Below are 7,195 nucleotides of genomic sequence, written 5' to 3'. Positions count from 1 at the left end.
CATGAGCACGCGTTTCATGGACGCACGTTCTATATTATTATTATTATTAATAAAATTAAAGGATGATCCGTTGGTGGACCCTTAGGAAATGCGTTAGCGTGTCCCTTGGGAAACGCCACACACTTCATTTTGAAGCCCAAACCAAGGCGTGCGCGCTCCACACGCCTGCAAGATCAGACTTGCTCCAAGATCCGCGCGCTCATTGGCTTCCACCCCGTGACGTCACCTCCCTCTCGCCCTTGTCCTTCGCTGCTCTCCTCCTCTCCACGTATCGCGCTTCCCTTTCCACTGTTTTGTCCACAGACGGACGCCGTCAGCTTCTTCCCTGTCACGTGGGTACTAATGCTAACGCCTTCATAATTATTATCAGGTCCAATCAAAGCCAGCAGGGGCTTGTGAGACCAGACCCAGCTCTAAAAATTAAACAGGTCGAAATCAACACAATCTCACGTGCACAAAAAAAAAAAAAAAAAAAAAAAGTAAATTGAAATGTGCTGTTCTTCAAGAAAAAAAATAGAAACCACAGAAGAACGCAAGACTTCATCTACGGGAGTTAGGACTTCAGGCGCAGACTTGCCAAGAAAAACAACAACAGAACAGATATATACGAAGACAAATAATAATCAGAAGACAAACAAAAAAGGCATTGGTTTCGAAGGTAAGGAAGCTAATAAAAACAAAATTCGTCCGTCTTGTATATATATATATATATATATATATATATATATATATATATATATATATATATATATAAACTGAGAAGAAAAAAACCCTTGGTGAAAACAGTAACAACGGACGATTCATTCTTCGACGTTTCGGCCGGAGTCCGGCCTTCGTCAGGAAGGCCGGACTCCGGCCTTCCTGACTATATATATATATATATATATATATATATATATATAAAAGAAAAAATGCAGCATTTTGATCTTTGGAGAAGGAAAACTACCGCAAGGGAAACCCAGATACGAGAAATGTAAGAATGCAGAAATAGGAAGAACGGTGAGATATGTAATCACTGCCTCAATACATCGGAAAACATGCTTCTCAGAGGTTTCTTCAGTCTCTCGTTTGACGTGAAAGGAAGCTTCACCGTAGCGTGTTCTAACTCACGGAAAGAGCCACAAACATCGGAAGGAACCGAAATGGCGATTGCCATGGCAACAGGTATTTTTCAGTCAATCACATCGCACGGTTCTGGATGTCTGCATGTTAGTATCGGTCTGTGTCCTGCTTGCAGGGACGCCGGAAATATATTGCAAGTGGGGGGCTAAAGCCAAATTCCGTTCTGACTTTTTTTTTATTGTTGATGTTTGCTTTTCCTTTTTTTTCTTTTCTTTTTTGTATTATACGAAAATTAGATTTTACAATCTGAGTTTTGTTCGAGAGAAAACACTACCCTAGCGTGTTAGCTTTTGTTCCTTTCACCACGTCGTGTGCGGCGATTTGTATTTTATGTTCTATCACGAAGTCATCACGGACGCACGTGATGACTTCATGACGAGCGGCTGGCGTCATAACCCCCTCCCTCCCCCTCTCAAGTAATTTTATAAAGGGGGGGGGGGGCGGGGACAGCTGAGCCGCCGCTGACCCCCCCCCCCCCCCCCTCCCCCCCAACACGCACAAACCTGTAATAATACTTGAAGAAGGGGGCTCCGGTCCCCCTCCCTCCTCCCCCCCTTCTCCCGCGTCCCTAACAGTATGGCAGTGACTTTGGTTGGACTATTATGCGCAAGCGTTGAGATTGAGAACGTGCTGACTCTACCTGGCGGAGGGGGGCAATATTTGTTGGGAGCATTGTTTGAACGTTTCACATTAATAGGCTACCTAAATAAAGCATTAAAAATACACATGTTTACTTTTACATTGTGCGAAATGTAGTTTGCTTTTATAAAGTGTAAACATCGGTAATCATCAAATAAACTATTTTATAACTCTTTCTTTTATTCAGGTGTAGAAGTAAGGCAACTCTGTTCGTAAATCGGACTTGGTCGAATTTCACGAAAAGGTCAAAATGTTCGCCGGTCCCGTCGAATCTAAGTTCAACAAATATTCGCAACATCCCTATTTCTTTTTTTTTTGTCTTTATTGTCATTGGGAGATTAAGAAACGTAGGGCGTGCCTTATTGTGTTCACGCGTAGATCTCGCTTCGTAATTCGTCCTTCGGCAAATGCCAAAGCCTCATTGGCCTCGAGGCCATAATGAGATTCTCGGGATGGATGAGGCCATGGAGAATAGAAGGGTAGGAGAGGGCATGACGTCGGCCGCGTAGCCTCCGCAAGCCATGCTCCCTTGACGCCTCGCCTCTTTCTCATTTTCCTCCTTACTCTCCTCACTTACCTTGCCAACGTGACCACATCACGTGACCGTAGCTCGCCTTCGTCTTGCTATGGGGTACTAGAATACACCACAGTCTAGACTTCGATCTGATAAAACCTACCGGACGGAGCGCGCGCAAGCCTGCGAGGAGTCCTTCTACAATCAACCATCCATCTCACACGTGACATGTCACGCGCACCAATCGCCAGAGAGATCTGCGGTCACGCTGGGCACAAAATCGTTTAAACTTTTTATGACTAGGCTTCACCAATATTGCAACGTGCCCCCTCCTAGTACTTCTAACCTCCTTGGATGAGGCTGAAACCTCTGAATGGGGCGGCGGCTTGCGCCACCTATAGCCACGGACCACGTGGGAGGCGACGCCACCTTGCGGAAAAGACGCCAAGGAGAGAAGCGGGGTAGATGTCGCTTGGGAGTCCAAGTCAGGGAGGAAAGCCAGTGGGGCCGACATATCATCGAACGCCCTTTCATCGAAAGCCGTTTCATCAACCCAATTTGGTCGAACGTCATTTCATCGAATCCATCAAATCGATCACGATTCCATCAAACACCATTTCATCGAATTTGTTTCATTGAACTTCATTTCATCGAACGTCAGTTCATCGAATTCATTTCATCGAACGCCGCTTCATCGAACGCCATTTCATCGAACGCCATTTCAAGGAACCCATTTCGTCGAACCCGAATGAAACGTCACCCGACGCGAGCGGACCAAGCGTCGTCCGCTCGCGAATTCCACAGCATTCGAGCCGCCGCGCTTTGTCGAGAAGGTACCCACGCGGACCACACGCCCAAACAGCTCGAGCGCGTGGGTGCGTTGTTTACCCGTCTGGCGGGCGATTTCATCGCCGTCGATCCGACGCACGAAGGGGCGTCATATTTCAGCCTTCCTTATACACGTTTGCAAGTCCGGCTTCAGGGCGCTGCCATCTTGCTTGGCTAGGGTGCGCTTGAACGAGTCACAATCCGATTACAAAGCCTTGCTAAGGCGTCGTAATCGGATTATGGCCACTCCACTGAGGAAGATGGCGGCGCCCTGAGACCGGACTTGCAAACGTGTATAGTTCCCCGAAAAGGAAACAAACAAGCAAACAAACAAAATCAAATATATCTTAATCACACGGATAGTGAGCATCCTGTTTCGAGCTGCGCTGGGTCGTGAGGAAAAGCTTACATGGTGTAGAATATTTATACACCGATTCAAAATTTAGCGAGGAATCGTGTTACATTGGTTGCCCGTCACGCTTTTACGTTACGCGTCAACGAATCTCTTTTTGCGACATTTTTTTTCTTTTTTTTTTATAAAGATATGTTATGAAATTCTTTGTAGACACAGACATTTGCCCCCAAAAATATATTTATCTTTGCACATAAAAATGTTTAAGCTCGCGGGCAACTTAGGCTATGCAGTCAAAGCCAAGGGAGCACGGGCGATCGCGCAGTTCGAGCACCAATCAAAGCTGTGCAAGCGCACTCTAAACTTCTAAAATGCCGCAGAAAGCTGTACGCAAGTATATACACAAAAATCTGCCCAAACACACAGATACACACACGCACACACACACACACACACACACACACATACGGACGCACGCACTCGCGCACACGCACACGCACACGCAAACACACACATACACACACAATGTTTCTATACACGCGATGTGTGAAGGAACATTATTTATGAAAAATGTCCTTTATGCAATAATTTGTGCAAAAAAAAAAGGTAAAAAAAAAAAAAAATCTGCAAGCCGCGCAATTGTTGTTTTAAGCGAAGCCTTCATGACAAGCGATCCCCGTCCATACAGTTCGGGTTCTAAGAATAAATCTCGGAGTTGCGTCGCAGTAGCCCAGCCATCACACGACCGCGCCAGACGTCGCAGCAAGATCAGCAACGCGGGGGAGAGGTTGGCTCGAGGGCAATTCGTGTCCCGCTAACATGACTTCGCACTTTGAGGGCGAGGGAACCTACCAATGCCACGCTTCTTTAACTTCCTGCGCGTTGGCAAGCGGCTAAATTTCTCGTCTACATCGTAAACACCAGACGCCCGTGGGGGCTGACTGTCTTCCACACAACACAACAGTGTGTTTAAAATGGTTCCGAGCACGTCTGCTTCATATATACGTGCATAGGCTTCGAACATGTGGCCAAGTTGTTTTTTGTACGACCAGCGTGACTATTGTACGATAAAGAAGCATGCCTCAGACAGTGTCTTAAGACTGTCTTTTGTATGATGGATTGGCAGTTGCGACTGTTGCTTTACATAGTCACTGACGAGGTGACACGAGGAGAGGTCCCGCCTCCAGCGCGATCCCTCTACCTTCGCGACAACACTTCGGTCGGCGTCTCCTGCTGCGTGCATCACGAGTGGGCATGTGCGCGCAGCGAAAGCACGGCCATAGCCTCAGGCTCCTATATACTGACAAAGCCTGGCCCGGAAAAACCCGTCCAGCGATCTATCTACCCCCGCTGGTTCCTTGGACGTCGTCACGAAAGACAGCGGGAACGCGGAATGGCCGTCTGCCTGCCTCAAGCGCGTGACCGGAAGTGTCCAGCGAACCGCCAAAGCGACTCGGCCGCCGAAATGGAAAAGGAGGAGCGGCAGACAACGGATCAGATAAGAGCCACGTGACTGGCGCCGCGCTGCGGCGAGACGCCGAAACACACTTCTCCCGAGCCAACAAGTGTGTTTCCGGTCCTCGCCGCTGAAAAAGCTGTGCGCTGACGTCCAGGTTCCACGAGAAATGGCTCTTTGATGCTCTGTGTTACCAGATCCTCGCGCTCCAAACCTGCGACCGGGCACTCTATATAGCTCCGTGGTCGAAATGCCAGGAGGATGCTATGTAGCACCGTTGAAAGTTGGGCGAGTTCGTTATGCATATATTTATGAAGAGGGAAACAGCGCCGAAAGTACGGAGGACAAAAGACGAGGAACACACAGACCGAACGCTGTATAGCCCCACGCTCCCAGTACGGTCGCCATTTTGGTTCATAAAATGAGCAATTTCTGCCCGACCTCTCCGTTCTTGGTTAGCCAATCTAAATTCGCTGGTGACGGGTGGTATAGACGCTTCTTGTGTACCGAGGTTTTGCTATCCACACGAGGGCGAAACAAGCGTACACCTTCGTACCACCACCACCACATGCTGTGTCGGTGCTCGGAGGCACTGAAAAATACTTTTATTGTTTTGAAATATGCAAGAACAATACTATTGTAAGAGATTCGAGGAAATGGGCATGGTTAATAAGTTGATTGCATATAAAGTGCAAAAGACGCTCATATTGGCGAGGAACGCCATCAGTACGATGATGCTCCATGAGGATCTTGGTGCGACTGGTCTATAGAACGACCTTCTTGAAACTTCGAAGATTTGAATGGACCGAAATGGCTATTTCTATGGCAACGGAGAACGATTAGCCAATTGCTGTCTGTAGGTTATGCTCTGTTCACCCTTATGCTGAGACTGCAGCCAAAGCTATACAAGCGCGAGCAATCCTGTCTTTCAGACGTGCATTCCTAGCGCGAGTGCTCGTTTTGCTGAAGAACGCTTCAAAGCAGCGATCTCGAGCTCTCGTGCTTGTGGGACTGCCTGCAGTCTCAGCTTAACTATTGGGAAGTAGACCGAACAGTCACGCCTCTCGCGGTATGCTTCAGCTGTGGGGAAAACAAACCGCATTTTCTTGTTTGTTTTTGATCACAGTAATCGAACATGACGATTCCGAATTCCACTCCTCGTGCGACTAAAGCACTGGTCAGAGCGAAGCGCTCGTGCCCAGACCGTGCTAGGCGAAGTTCAATTTCTTTGTTATGCTGTGTTAGTAAACGCCGAGCTGCGGGGACAACAAGCTCGATAAAGCGCCCCCTATAGTTCGATCTCCTACCGTATAGTATCAGTTTGTGTCCGGCTAGCAGGCAGAGAAAGCAGTGGCGCCATTTTCCTAGGATTCGGTGACTTTAAGAATGTCGAGCTCTGGTTGGAATGACCTGACCAAGCTATATAAGAAGCCTTTGCCTCAATATTCACTAGACCAAGGCGTATAGACCTTTTCATTTCAGTAGTTGCCTGACCAGCGGGTAGAGGGCGCTAGCGCACTCGCCACCATTAGGTTGCTTCAATTTGGTCGGTTTCGGTTTCAACGTGCACGCGATTGTGATGCTGTTTCATGCCACTCTCGATTAATTTTGCGACATGAATCTTTCTAGTAGCACACAGCGAATGAAATAATAGTATTGAGCCACTTGGCAAACCACGAAGGGGTTTCGAGCCCAAATTGCGATCTTTTTTTACGAACACTATATGCGTCTGATTCCGTCCATCGTTAACTTCGGCCAGGTTCGGCGGTGAAACAACTGCGCTGATGCATAGGGAGGAGTACCATTGTCCACGGCCGTACCCGTAGACACCAATTTCCAGAAGAAAAAAAAAAAAATAAAGAGCAGGACAAGCTCCGCTTGCAGCGTGCGCTCGTTGCCTGCCGCCGTGCTTTGGCTGTGCGTGCACCGAGCGATACGGAAGGTAGATAGCTCGCGCTCAAGTCAGATATTGAGCAGATCATGCTATAATGCAATAGACTATATTGCTTGAGTGTTTAGTGAAAAAGCAGGTCGACAACAAAATTACCAATCTGCTGAATCACCAAGAACAGATGAACTGACAAGTTTATTGTTCGATGTTTGGTTTCCATACACCAACCTTTTCTAACTTCGACACTGGAGACGTCTTTTATAATGACTATAAAAGTTTCATATAATCACGTAGATAATAGAAAAAAGTGATATTGTCTCGGCCTGTTTTATTAAAAGAAATTAAGCGCTCGAGAAATATTTGGATAGACCAGTCTAGGCTGACTAGCAAATT

The sequence above is a fragment of the Ixodes scapularis genome, unplaced genomic scaffold, assembly GCF_016920785.2.
Source record: "Ixodes scapularis isolate PalLabHiFi unplaced genomic scaffold, ASM1692078v2 PGA_scaffold5__190_contigs__length_132052651, whole genome shotgun sequence".
In the NCBI taxonomy this organism is placed as follows: domain Eukaryota; kingdom Metazoa; phylum Arthropoda; class Arachnida; order Ixodida; family Ixodidae; genus Ixodes; species Ixodes scapularis.
Note: the sequence above shows the minus strand (reverse complement) of the source record.